The following is a 15637-nucleotide window of genomic DNA, read 5'->3' as shown; positions in this document are numbered from 1 at the left end:
AGTTTTCTGTATTTGATGTCCATACAATGAGCCATTAACATTATATGAATACTTGTATAATATATGTTTTCGAATTTGCTTCTTGAACTTTAAATGTCTTAAATATTTCAGTTCACTAGTTTCGAATGTAACTCTTATCAAATCCGGGTTTATGCTTGCTAATTATTGCAAAAACGACCACCTTAATTATAATTTTGGACTTACCTACAGTCTAAATTTTATAATATACAGATGAATCTACATCATCGTACATACTGTTAGGAATCTTTCTCACTGAATGAAACTGCCTACTTCGACAGCACAACTTCTAATAGCATCGCTCACCAAGGATTCGAGTCTCGGTCATTTGGTAATTTTTTCGAATACAGTGTAGTAGTACGTTTTCCAGTCTCTAAGGCATTAACACGTGCATACGTAATTTATCCGTACATCCGTTCCTACATATTGCTGTCACTGTCAACATGTGTGAGACGAGATATGCCCACTGAAAAGGTTTGTTTTCGTAGTAAAGTCGACAAAAACAAGCTACTTACTATACAGGAGACCTTTTTTAGCATGCAGCTTGTTGCTAACACGCCATTATTGGGAACATTCTCGGTTTTTAGAGAGACACGTGAAACATATTTTTTAATTTTTTTAATAGATTGGCTGCATATTGCACCTCATCTGCTGGCTGCTCTGATATGACGAAAACCTGCAAACATCAACTCCTGTCAGACGGTCCGAGACAGTCACTTTGACGATAGAACGAACATCGAACACTACGGTTTCCTTCTCGGTCTGTCGTTTTACGATATACGTATATTAGGGAAATTTGACATCCAGAAGGACACGATCTTTGGTTATTGGGCCAAGGGTTGAAACATTTCCGAAACGGCTAAGTTCGTAAACTGTTCTCTTGCCTTCGTGGTTAAATTATACCTCGCATGGCAAAATGACGATATCGAAAACTGGCGCCAAGCCAACTCTGGTGCACCTAGGGCCATAGATGATAGGGGAGTACTACGGCTGCAGAGATATGTACGGGCGAATGTACATGCACCTGTAGAGCAACTTAGTGCCCAGATGAACCGACGGGCTACGCACAGTGTCTCCTCAACTGTGGCCGAGCGGTTCTAGGTGCTACAGCCTGGAACCGCGCGACCGCTACGGTCGCAGGTTCGAATCCTGCCTCGCGCATGGGTGTGTGTGATGTCCTTAGGTTAGTTGGATTTAAGTAGTTCTAAGTTCTAGGGGACTGATCACCTAAGAAGTTAAGTCCCATAGTGCTCAGAGCCATTTGAAACATTTTTTTTTCTCCTCGACTATTGTTCAGCAAACTTTGCTGCATATGGACCTCCGCAACAGGGACCTCGCTCATGCACCCATGGCTGTTCATCGGCGACGGAGGCTGGAATTTGCACCCCAGTACCCCAATTGGACATCCACTAAGTGGCGACAAGTTGTCTTTTCAGATGAATCACGTCTCATGCTCCTACGAATCGAGAATCTGTGGTACCACCTCGATCTAACTTTTCACGTTATGGATCTCAACCAAGAAACCTGGCCACGTCCCTGGAGCCGGCATAGCTCCGAATCCCTATTGCTACGTTCCAGAACTTCACTGAAACTCTTACTGAATGTCTCGAAGCAGTCCGCTCTGTCAAATGTGGTCATTCAGGCTTTCGACATGTGGTCAAGTTCATCCACCTGTACAGCGTATTTACCACAATTTTCTAATATTCCACATCAGCACTCGCCGAGAATACTAAAGACTACAAAGAAGTATCACTGTTAAACATAGCTTACAGATGGATGACACCAATCAGTTCTCAAGGCATATATACCGTATTGTATAGATTATAAAGTGACCATGACGTCACTTACGGTTATATATGTGAAAATTAATGACTACTGATTAAAATCGCCTTACGTGATTGGAGAATTTTACACTATCACACATAATTCGCCTAAAGGACAAACATTTTTCGACATTTTTCGGAATATGTAACGACATCGTGTTCTCTTATACAATTTAGAATGGAAGCGAGGATATCTGGGTGAAATCAGATGTGGAAGAGCTATGGATTGTTGAGATCTGATGCCACTGCAGACGCCGAGCCGAACTGTGCCGTTTATGTAAAAGGGCTGTGCTCCACAGATCTTAGTGGTCGCAGACAAATATTGTTTGAATGAGTCGAAGGCACAGTAAGAACTACAACTGATCTGTGAAGAAAACATCGTGTTAGGTGCACTGCGCCACTCCTACTCACGTTTTAAGTAAACTGACTGAATGTTTTCCCCAAGGTAAACTTACCGAGATGACTGACGTACATAATAATTGTGGGGACGCTTCTACTCGTAGCAAGAGCTTACTTGTTGTACTGTTCATACATGGAGAAGAATGCTAACAGGAAAATGACCTATATATTGCCACAAATTTTTCTATTTTAATTATGAAACTGGATTGTGACCACTTTCAACCAGCCATCATAGTAATATTGGCCATCATTTTTATATATGGTAGCTATCAGTCACATAAAATTCGCCTAAAGGAGTGAATGCACCAATATTTTCGAACATATTGTAGAATTTTAAATGCGAAACATTTGATAACTCCCAAGAACCAAACTAAGAAACAATGTCATCCTTTGGCATGAATTGTTGGAATCAGCCACCTTACTAGTCAAAGCTACCGCCATCACACACACACACACACACACACACACACACACACACACACACACACACACACACACACACACGCTAATAATATAGATAGATAATGAGAAGATTTGGTATACGGCAAGAGTTTATTTATGTACGTATCCTCCAAATGTATGTTAATGGCACTTACATTTCAAACTACTCTTCTTTTTATTCTGCCTGAGAGTGCTGACTGGCATACTGGTCATTTACTGGTTTACACATTTGATCCGATTCAATCAGTAGACGGATCTCACATTAATATGCGACTGAATATTTCACCCTTTCACAATTCCTGACCAATCAGGACATGCAAAAGTACTTAGTCATCGAGCCAATACTTTCTCAATCTCCCATATATCATCGACCGGGCAGAAAATCCATCTGTCCTTTTCTCATGTCCAGGTGAGGCTTGCGAAAATGTAAGGTCGCGCATGTTGCTGCCTAATTGACATGTGTGTCATATTACTTCAGACAAATACTTCACAAAATCATAGACTACTCTAATATACAGACCCCAGCAGCTCTCACTGTCGGTCGTCTCTGCTAATGCACAATATAGATTATGTATATTCTATCACCCGAAAATTTACAATATTACAGGCCGGTGTTATTAAGAAGATATATGTTACTACGGAAATGCATGCATGGTATACGAGTACAGATTGCGACGCAGGTACGAAGACGTATGGAAGTCTGCGTCTGGCCATGAGTTGTGTACTTACAGCGAAACCAGTTCCGCTTCGAACGCTGAGCGAGAAGGTTCTTATTTATTTCACTTGCCGCAGCGTCGCTTGTGTGAAGTTTTCCTCGTTAGTGGTGTTCTGTCTGCCGAGTGAGTCGTAGCGCCTCCGCTCCGCCTTACTCTCTGTGTCCGTCTACTTCCATGGTTGCCACGTGTATTCCACGATAAGGTACTGTGAGCTTTACTTTCAATAAAGCAACGCGACACGTGCAGCCTGGGTCTCTAGAAATTCACGATTGGCTTGTCGAAGCAATTCATGTGAACTCTTATCAGATCCACACCGCTTACTTTGACGCAGACGAGTACGTGTTTTACGTGGAATTTATGGATCCCCTTTACGTTAAAAGATTACTATCGTGACATGATTCTCAAGTCCCGTTTAAGAACATCAAGAATTCCGTTAATATGGTGTCACTCGCAGATGCTGAAACTGACTATAAAAATGTTCGTGTGTTCGACCTCCCGCCGGAGGTTGATGACAACTTTGTAAAGGACATATTGACTCCATATGGGTACGTGAAAAACGTCCGTCGTGAACACAGATTACAGTGTTATAGTGGAATTCGTAAAGTGAAAATGCATGTCAAACGCAATATTCCACCACATTTACAAGTGTGTGGTCACCGCGTTCGTGTCACGTATACTGGTCAGGAGGGAACCTGCTTCCTATGTAATGAAAGTGGACACTTTCAATCTAATAGCCTGCGGAGGGTTTTTGTATTAAAGTCGTCGTTAATGCAGCGTCGCACATTGACGGTTGCTGATCTTGTTCGTTCCTGTTCCGAAGTCGAACCATCTTCTGATTCAGATAATAATGAACAAAATATCAGTTCTGACAATGGTGTAACTGAATTTCCTCCTTTACCTCCGCGACTAGTTCAGAATCCTATTGCCGCCAGGACAGAACCTGTAAGACAACATGTGACAAACAAGCGACGTCGCACTCAACATGGTGTGGGTGAGTATTTTTCTGCAACTTCTGCCACAATCACATCGGTTACGTCCCCTACTCCACTCGATGCTACGATGGTACGGAGATTGGCGAAGAAGTTATCTCTAACATCCCTTCTGCTCGCGAGATGGCTCCTTCTGAGCTGCTTGTGTGTGGAGAGGGAGCGGAGACCAACTTCATTTTTGTGTCCACCGATAGTCTCAGACAATGCAATATCCTCCTGCTCCTTCGTCTTCAGCCGCCGACTGTTTCCCGAATTTACCGCCTATAGCAACTCCCGAGGAGAATAAAATTAGCTACCGTCGGTAGTTCCACAGATGCTTCCGCCTTAATGACTGGACCTGCATTACATATCCTTCCTTCTGAGGGACAGGAAGCAGTGCCCATGTCCCCCTTCTCCCCCCCCCCCCCCCCCCCCCCCAACACACCTCCGTCTGCAGAGGCCGCCATGCCACGTAACCGACAGAAACAGCGTATACACCCTGACCATGCGGTGATAAGTAAGAAATCTGAGGAAAAAGGTTGCGATGACGGTTCTGGTCCCCCGATGTCTGAGTCATCTGTCGACTCCGCAATGGACCTTGACGCTCAGCTATCTACATAACTCTGTTCGATACGTTCCGTCCATCCGTGATAACTGTGATCAGTGTCCCATGCTACACGTTCCTTTCGCCGGCTGATGTGGCCGTGCGGTTCTAGGCGCTTCAGTCTGGAACCGCGTGACCGCTACGGTCGCAGGTTCGAATCCTGCCTCAGGCATGGATGTGTGTGATGTCCATAGGTTAGTTAGGTTTAAGTAGTTCTAAGTTCTAGGGGACTGATGACCACAGATGTTAAGTCACATTGTGCTCAGAGCCATTTTTTGAACACGTTCCTTTCCTTATATGTTAATCGTGTGGAATCTGAACTGCGATTGGCTTCGCTGCGTCAGTTCATTTATGATTCATATGCGGACGTAGTGTTCTTACAGGAGGTGTTATTTAGGAATTTCTCCTTACCTGATTTTCGTATGATCTTTAATGTAGCACCTGAATGTTCTACGGGGACAGCCTTATTCTTTCGCGAAGGCATTCCTATTGCTGAGGTGTAAATTTTGCATTCTGGCAGGGGCATAGGTGTCAACTTTTTAATCTTACCTTGGTTCTTTTATATGCCCGTTCTGGCAGGGGTCGCACAGTAGATCGTTCAGGTTTTTACGAAGAGGAAATTGTTTATCTCTTGCATACCTCCGGGTTTTCTGCTGGGTGGTTATTTTCACTCTGTGTTTCGTCCTGCGTATCAACCGCCAAATTTTAATTTCTCTCGGGAATTACATGAATTGGGGCTCTCCTTGCGCCTGAAAGGCGTCTGGATATGTAAATACCAGACGTTAGTTACATTTACTCCCTTTACTGCGGGATCTAGTAGTAGGTAATATAGGTTTTGCTTAGCTGACTGTCTGAGCGATAGTATTCTTAATGTTGAAGTCATCCCAGCTTCCTTTACTGATCACTGTGCTGTGATTACAACTCTCAATCTCGAACGGCAACCAGTCAAATTGTTTCGCCCTCCGTTGATGTTAAACGTCGCTCACCTAGCTGACCCATCTCTCGATGACATGATGCGAGTCGTGTGCGAGCGTACTCTACGGTCCACTGGGAAATACTATTCCACCTTTGACTGGTGGATACACCTGGCAAAACCAGGACTCAGGGAAACTTTGATACTTTTCTGTGCTGCCAAAGTGCGAGATTTTCGGAGAACTTACAAAAACACTACTGGCCATTAAAATTGCTAGACTAAGAAGAATTGCAGATGATAAACGGGTATTCATTAGACAAATATATTATACTAGAACAGACATGTGATTACATTTTCACACAATTTGGGTGCATACATCCTGATAAATCAGTACCCAGAACAACCACCTCTGGCCGTAATAACAGCCTCGATACGCCTGGGCATTGAGTCAAACAGAGCTTGGATGGCGAGTACAAGTACAGCTGCCCATGCAGCTTCAACACGATACCACAGTTCATCAAGAGTAGTGACTGGCGTATTCTGACGAGCCAGTTGCCCGGCCACCATTGACCAGATATTTTCAGTTGGTGAGAGATCTGGAGAATGTGCTGGTCAGGGCAGCAGTCGCAAATTTTCTGTATCCAGAAAGGCCCGTACAGGTCCTGAAACATGCGGTCGTGTATCATCCTGCTGAAATGTAGGGTTTCTCAAGTATCAAATGAAGGGTAGAGGCACGGGTCGTAACACATCTGAAATGTAACGTCCAATGTTCAAAGTGCCGTCATTGCGAACAAGAGGTGACCGAGACGTGTAACCAATTGCAACCCATACCATCTCGCCGGGTGATACTCCAGTATGGCGATGACGAATACATTCTCCCAATGTGCGTTCACCACTATGTCGCCAAACACGGATGAGATCATCATGATGCCGTAAACAGAATCTGGATTCATCTGAAAAAATGTCGTTTTGCCATTTGTGCACCCAGGTTCATCGTTGAGTGCACCATCGCAGGCGCTCCTGTCTGTGATGCAGCGTCAAGGGTAACCGCACCTGTGGTCTCCGAGCTGATAAACCATGCTGCTGCAAACGTCGTCGAACTGTTCGTGCAGGTGGTTGTTGTCCTGCAAACGTCCCCATCTGTTAACTCAGGGATCGATTCGTGGCTGCACGATCCGTTACAGCCAAGCGGATAAGATGCCTGTCATCTCGACTGCTAGTGATACGAGGCCATTGGGATCCAGCACGGCGTTCCGTATTACCCTCCTGAACCCACCGATTCCATATTCTGCTAACAGTTATTGGATCTCGACCAACGCGAGCAGCAACGTCGCGATACGATAAACCGCAATCGCAATGGCTACAATCCGACCTTTATCAAAGTCGGAAACGTGATAGTACGCATTTCTCCTCCTTACACGAGGCATCACAACAACGTTTCACCAGGCAACGCCGGTCAACTGCTGTTTGTGTATGAGAAAGCGGTTGGAAACTTTCCTCATGTCAGCACGTTGTACGTGTCGCCACCGGCGGCAACCTTGTGTGAATGCTCTGAAAAGCCAGTCATATGCATATCACAGCATCTTCTTCCTGTCGGTTAAATTTCGCGTCTGTAGCACGTCATCTTCGCGGTGTAGCAGTTTAAATGGGAAATAGTGTTTTACTATTCCATCCTGCGAAAACTTTATGGTGCTCCAGATCACGCCCCTCTGCGAATTGCGGATGTTTGGCGTGTAATGACAAAGTTGGTGACTTTGAAGAGAATACCAATGGAAGGTTTGAAAATACGATCCAAGCCGCGTTCTTTAGTGACAGAAGAACTGACTTTCTTATATCATTTGCTTCGGCATCGGACCCGTCGCTGACGCGCTTGTATTCGTTCTCTCAAGACAAATAATGGATGTATCGTAATGGCGCAAGCTGATATGGTGCGTTTCTTACACCAGTACTATGTAGACATTTACGGTATTTATGAGTCCAGTGAAACCTTTTACGACAGTTACACCTGAACATAATGAAGCGCTTTTAGCTACCTTTCAGCCTGTGGAAGTTTACAAACTTATTGTGCAATCGCCTTCTGAAAAGTCCCCAGCTCTTGATGCACTTCCCAAAGAATTTTACGTGTGCTGTTAGCTGTTGTTGGGTGCTACCTTTACCTCCCTTTTGAATGAAGTGCTAAAGGTAGAGTAGCACCGATCTCGTCCAAAGTGGGAAAAATTCTTTTAATCCCGAAACGCCCTGGACTGGCTGCTCCTGAGAGTTTTCGCTCAATTACTTTGTTAAACTTTAGACTGTGACGAAGGCAGTTAATAGTAGATGTCGGATATGATGGAGACGATTGTTGCAATACATCAAAGGTGCGTACGTAGTCGAACCATTCTTACCCATATACTCGAGTGTCGCGACATGGTTTCGGTTGCTGCAGTAACGCCCGTCCCTTGTGCCTTTGCTTTTCTAGACCTCGAAAAGGCATTTCATCGTGTTGATCACGACTTTTGCTTCGGACTCTGAAGGCAGTTGGTTTAATATTGACACACGACGAGTGCCGTCAAATCTGTTTACGGGTATTTGGGCTTCGATAGATGATAATGGCCAGCTGTCGCCCCCGATAATTATCCTTAGAGGAGTGCCTCAAGGAAGCCCGCTGTCAATGAGTTCTTTTGTGTTCTCTGGTGCCCCTACGTCGGGTGCTAGCATCCCAGCTGACAGATTGGACGCTTTCCGGCAGGTCTATAGCTGTTCGTGCATACGCGGATGACGTAATGGTTCTACGAGTACTTCGCAATCCTGTGGAAATACCTTGACCAAAGGCTGTAGTTGATGATTTTTGTCGAAGTTCAGGTGCACTGCTTAATGAAAGTAAATGCAGGCTTCTTACCTTGCGATGTCTTGATGACACAGTTCTTCCATGGGCTATCATTGATCTTTGTCCGCTCAAAATGGCGGCGCTCAAGTGGAAGTCTGTTGCGGAAAAAATTCAGGGAGCGATACTGGAGCATGATTGGCGTTCTCTTATTCTGCCGCAGGAAGTCCGAATATTGGATACACATGTCTTACGCAAAGCTTATTATGTGGCCCAAGTTTATCCGCTTTCATCGGTGATGGCAAAGAAACTAAAACACTTGTCTGGTCGTTTCTTATGGAAAAGACATATATTTCGCTTCCGGTATGAGGTGATCACGAAGCCTCGTTCCTTTGGAGGCAGGACCTGACTGATATACGAAGGAAGACGCAGATTGCTTTAAGTCCGTCGTACTGCTTTGACAATGACTCAAGAAACCCACACATTCACGCCTCGTTTATTTCTCTGTGTCCGTCCTGTTATAGTCTTGAACCCCATACTGATGTTGGTCGCATAAATTATAACTTAAAACACATTCGTAACTTCTATCATGCGGTGTGCTATTTAAGGGCTGATATTTTATGGAGAGCCGTCCTCACCATGAAATTACAAAAGGCTCGTTGGGAAGTAGCCCCTTGCGGGAACCTCGTAGGAAGAGAATCGCCGCAGACGACCTGGACGACAGTTCGGTTCATTAACAGTCTTCCGATTTCGCCGATGCGCATAGCGTTCTCGTGGTGAGAGGTAGTAAATAACTTGATTCCAACGAACGAGCGACTTTTCCGTATTGGGCTTAGTGACACGGATTTATGTAGTCCTCGTACATTTACAGATATGATACGACATCGCTTTACTTGTGGAGGTCTAATAGCAAATTGGTCTTGGATTTGTACACAATTGGCCTTCCTTACTCGATCTTCTGAGACTGTATACACTACAGACATCATATTGCCCCCAAGTTGTTCCTTCTTTCCACGGTCGGAAATCCATACCGTTATGTGGTTGCTGAGACACATCGTTCCTTATGTTGTAGAGGGCGAGGGGGAGATCACGTGCAGTACGTGCAGTCTATTGGGTTTGCTTGCGAATGCCTCGATCTCGAGGATATAAAAATGGTTCAAATGGCTCTGAGCGCTATGGCACTTAACATCTGTGGTCATCAGTCCCCTAGAACTAAGGACTACTTAAACCTAACTAACCTAAGGGCATCACACACATCCATGCCCGAGGCAGGATTCGAACCTGCGACCGTAGCGGTCGCGCGGTTCCAGACTGTAGCGCCTAGAATCGCTCGGCCACTCCGGCCGGCTCGAGGATATAGATGAAGTATATATACACATGAGCGTATACAACTCTTACAGTTAAATTGGAATTTTTCTTAGTTGGCCATTTAGAATATAATCTGATGTCGTTGTCCACACAAAATAAAAAAATTGAAAAGTACTAAACTATAAAAACTATATGAAAAATATTGTTGGTACATATCAGGCGAGCTTGGTGGTGATTAGTCGGCTATGTTCTCCGTTTTTTTTTCCTTTGTCCTTTTATTTATTATTGTTAGACTATGTTAATTAATTTTTTCTCCCATTTGCAGGTTATATTAGATGATGATTTGACTGTGGTCTACTAAAGTGTCAAGATATTAAAATAAAAAGATCGCGCAGTGGTTACCGCACTTGCCTAGTAAACGGGGTATCCAGGGTTCGAATCCCGGTCCGGTACACATTTTTAGTGCTCGCCACTGATTCCCCGTAATGTAACAACGCAGCTGATTGCAATGATCCCCTTTCTTCCCCTCTCCACTTTCTATTTACTTATAACAATAAAAAAAGCGATTAAGGCATCCACTCTTGTAAAACTAGACATCAGGGTTTCTAGTCCCTGTCCGGCACAAATTTTCAATGTCGTCGTTCCCTTATACAGTTAATGGTTGTTCGTATGCGCAATTGCGAATACATTTCATGTACCCGAATATTTAATGTAACTGCACACAGAAGGACGAGTGTAAGCAGTGTAAGAGTGCAGGAAACGTGTTTCCCTGTAGCTGTGGTTTCAGTTTTGTACTTAGACTGGGAATTTGTATAAAAAAATCAGCTAAAGTTATAGAAAATTTCAGAAAAGAAATGGCTCTGAGCACTATGGGATTTAACTTCTGAGGTCATCAGTCCCCTAGAACTTAGAACTACTGAAACCTAACTACCCTAAGGATATCACACACATCCATACCCGAGGCAGGATTCGAACCTGCGACCGCAGCGGTCGCGCGGCTACAGACTGTAGCGCCTAGAACCGCTAGGCCAACCCGGCAGGCATTTCAGAAAATTCCTAATACTTTGCTGCTGATGGTTTCACTTAAGATACGAAACTTGGTTGCACCCATTCACTATGTTAGCATTGGCTGGCAGTCTTAAGTGGGATAACACCCTTTCATACACATAATTACCCTACAGAATTAAAATTTATCCCGTTATTTTGCACAGTTTCCTATGACGTCAATAATTTAAACACATACTGCAATGTGAAAGTCTTACGTTAATACTTACCGCCATATTGCAGAATACGCTATGTCGTCACTAATTTGTATTGCCAATGTGTCTTTCCTCGTAAATAACGGTAATACTTTCAGATTGTAATTAAACTTTCCCTATTTAACACGTTATAAGTAATTATCGTACAAGTACCGAACTTGGTAGCATTAATGTCCAAAGTATGATTTCCATGCGTCACAGCGCTACCGTCCAGTTCCAACTATGGCCCCCAGGTGCCGTGATCAGCCATCGTGATTCATAGTCTCACACACCTGACAAGTCGCAGTGCACTTGTTGACGTGTTAACATGAGCTTGGACAAAAGGAGAAAAGAGCAGGGCATTATTGGTGAGGCTACACTTCGAGAATATCGCCGGCTGAAAGGATTATAGAACGGTCCTCATTCTCCACCTGCTGTGCGGAGCATGATGAAGCTCGAATCAACTGGATAACTGGGCGTCGCTCCAGGAAGAGGCCGATTACTGGTTGCACCACAATTGTTTGGTGAAATCGCTGTTGCTATGGCAGACATCACTGCGCGCAATTCTCGACCGTCAGGCAGTGCACTTGCTGTGTCACGACAGATGAACATGCCGTGGTCCACTCTACGTAAGGTGCTTCGAACCATTCTCAAATGGTATCCGTGCAAGATCCATATCGTACAGCAGCTTACACCACAGGACGCACAACGACTTGTTGACTTCGCTCTCCACGTTCTCGCAAGGATTGAAGTTGACGAGGGCTGGCCCTGGACCATCCTATGGACAGACGAAGCTCATTTTTCTCTGACGGGTGAGGTGAACACACAGAATAGCTGAGAGTTGGGATCTTCACCTCTGGTCATTGTGCATGAAGTTCCTCTGTGACGTGAACGTCTCACTGTATAGTGTGGCTTCACAGATACGTTCATCATTGGCCTATTCCTTTTTGAACAGGACTTTTAGCACGCTACTTCATTCTGACGGCTGTCCAACTCACAATGAGGTTGATACTGTTGCAAGAATGCTACAAGCATGCAGAACATCTCCCCCCTTTGTTATTCGTTACTTGCACGGTGCTGTCACCATCGGAATATTGACAAACTAACCATTAAACTGCACGTGACGTTGAAACCTGTACGGCGTTACTACCTTCAGTTACCCATTTCTAAGGTCGAATATAATAAAGTTTCTTGAGATTACTGGAATCCATTTGACACATTGCCCCACTGCGACTGTTAACGAATGTCCGAGCATATAGAACAGGTTCTCAAGATATGTGACTCGTTCCAACACTTCTTAAGTGAGAGAACCAAACACATTGCCCTAGACAGCGAGTGTTCATCAGAACAAGGGTATCGTAAGGAGCGCCAGAGGCAGATGTGATATCACTGCTCTTGTTCTCCATGTACATACTCTATATGGCGAATAGATTGAGCATCAATGTGCGATCCTTTGCTGATTATACTATAGTATATTAAAGACTGTCGTCAATGAGTGATTTTAGAAGGATGAAGGATAACTTAGAATTTATATACGGTATGATGATTGACAGTTTGCTCTAAGAGTATAAAAATGTAAGGTAAGCCATATGTGAAGGAAAGACGTTGTAATGTTCGAACCTACTTGACACAGTCATCTCGATTAAATATCTAGTTCTAACATTACAAAGGAAAACAAAATCGAATGAGTTCTTCAGGTCGGTAGTAGGGAAAGCGAATGCTCGACGTCGGTTTATTGGTAGAATTCAGGGAAAGTATATCTCACCTATAAAGAAGACAGCTAACAGAACAACTGTGCGACACATTCTTGAGTACTGTTCTAGTATTTGGGATCCTCACCTGGTGTGACTGAAGGAAGGCATCGAAGCAATTCAGATACGTGCTGCCAGATCTGTCACCGGTAGATTCGATAAAACCGTGAGTATTACCTGTTGACTGCAGAAAGATTCTACAGCCGTATTTCGCATAACGACAGGGAAGACGACATAAGAGAAATTAGTGCTTGCATATGGACATGTAGGCATATATTCACATAAATAGTAGCTTTCCCTCGTTTGCGAATGGAACAGAAAAGCGAATGACTGGTACTGGTAGAAGTTATCATCCGCCATATACCTTATGGTGGCTTGCGGACTATGTATTCCGCTGAAGATATGCGAGTAGATGTAGATCAGCTACTCCGTACGTCATAACTATTCAACTGCTGCTTAGCCGTGTTGCATGGGGGCTTAATTAAATATGATTGAAAATATTTTTTATGTTTTTTAGTAGCTGTAAGTCCGATTACGCTGTTTCGTAAACGGCTGGCCCTGACTAGTTTTATTACGCTATCTGACTGCAAAGAACAACAAGAAAGAATGAAATGAAAATTTTCATAAACACAGTTAATTAATTAAGTCCCCAGCAACTATAAAACCTACAAAACCAAAGCACAAATGTAACTGTTCTGTATGTGGGAGTGTGACTCAACGTACACATTTGGCACGATTCTTCTCCAACAAGACAAGAATTTTTAAATACCAATTATACTAACGTGATAAAAGAAAATTACAAATACTACAATTGCGTAAGGAAAGCAGAATTAAACTCTAATACAAGAACACACGCCAGATGCTTTGTTGACTGAACCTGTAATGACGCATTATTTAAAACATGGAATTAATAAAAAGAAACACGCAATATTTTACCTTCATATATATTGACGAAAAACACTCTGATCGTTACAGTATTTCCATTAGAATAACATCTGATACCTCTCTCATCAAATAACTGCATAAAACATGCAACAACACTCTCCACTATCACATCTCACTCCGACTTCACGACAAGCAGTGACCACCACAACTTCTCGGCAAGAACTGGCTGCCGCTACCTCTCAATAATCACTGTCTGCTACAACATCTCAACACAGACTACCACGACACCTCGACAGGCACTCACTACTACGAGCTCTCTCCAAGCACTGTCTTCTACGAGCTCTTAACAGGCACTGACTTCCACGAGTTCTTAACAGGCACTGACTACTACGAGCTCTCTCCAAGCACTGTGTAGGCGGCTTAATAATACTCTTTGGCGCAAACTCTGGCGCAGTGGCTCAGTGTAGTCACCTTTCAGTGTTTACAAAGTTTTCACATCAAAACCGTTACTGTTGTCGTTAGAAAGGCAAATGAAATATTGACACCTAGACAGACATGTTACAGTTACGCAGGTGCTACTCGAGCTACGATAAATTACCAGCAAACCCCATTGCCAGACTTGAGCACATAACCAGAGAATTCCAACAAATGTGGATTGATAATGTTCGAAAACGAGATAATTGGGGTTTAAAATTGTGGCAAAGTTCATAAAAAATTGCCTCAGTAACTGGAGCCGCGAACTTAACGTTTTATGGAGGACACATCAAGAACACAACCAAAAATATTAAATCGTATACAAAAAGCCAAATTTTTTAGAGACATACGTTCTCAATAAAATAGATTACCTTATAGAAAGCTACACTGCTGGCCACCGTAAATGCAACACCAAGAAAGACAAGAGGTAGCACAACAAAATTTATTTTGTAGATAACATGTTTACCAAGTATCAAATTATTACGTTTACAGACGTCTGTGACATGTGGTTCCTGCCAGAATCAGTAGCCAGAGTAGCCGCCATTGTTGGAGATCACCGCTGCCACACTTCTCGGCATTGAGTCAAAGAGACGTTGGATGTGTTCCTGGGGTACAGCAGCCCAAGCAGCTTCCACACGTTGCCAAAGATTATCTGGTGTGGCAGCTGGGGATGTAATCTGGGTCACTCGTTGAGCAACCATGGAGCACATGTTTTCTATCGGCGAAAGATCCAGAGAGCGAGCCGGCCAGGGAAGCAATTCAATCTGGTTATTGACGAAAAACCTTTGGACAATGCGTGCCACGTGTGGTCGCGCATTGTCCTGTTGAAATATGGCTGTGGCCGAGCCCTGAAGGTAAGGAAGGACAACTGGCTCCAGCACCTCGGATATGTAGCGCCGGCTATTTAAAGTACCGGCAATGCGTACTAGAGGCGTGCGAGAGTAATATCCAATACCGCCCCATACCATAATACCCGGTGCAAGACCAGTGTGGGGGTGCATAATGCAGCTGTCCAGCATCCTCTCTCCACGGTGTCTCCACACTCGAATCCGACCATCGTCGTGCTGCAGACAGAAGCGTGCCTCGTCAGTAAAGACAACGTCATTCCATTCTGCCGTCCACATCCGTCTGTCATCACACCATTGGCGACGGAGACGTCTGTGGTTCTGCGTCAATGGTAGACGAAGCAATGGACGTCTTGCGGACAGACCACTCTGCTGTAAACGGCGTCGAATGGTACGCGCGGACACTGGATGATGCGTTACAGACGCAATGTGCTGTGCTATGGTTCGGGAT

The sequence above is a fragment of the Schistocerca serialis genome, chromosome 3 (genome assembly GCF_023864345.2).
Source record: "Schistocerca serialis cubense isolate TAMUIC-IGC-003099 chromosome 3, iqSchSeri2.2, whole genome shotgun sequence".
NCBI lineage: Eukaryota > Metazoa > Arthropoda > Insecta > Orthoptera > Acrididae > Schistocerca > Schistocerca serialis.
The sequence above is the reverse complement of the archived record's forward strand: the minus strand, read 5'-3'. Positions refer to the sequence as shown.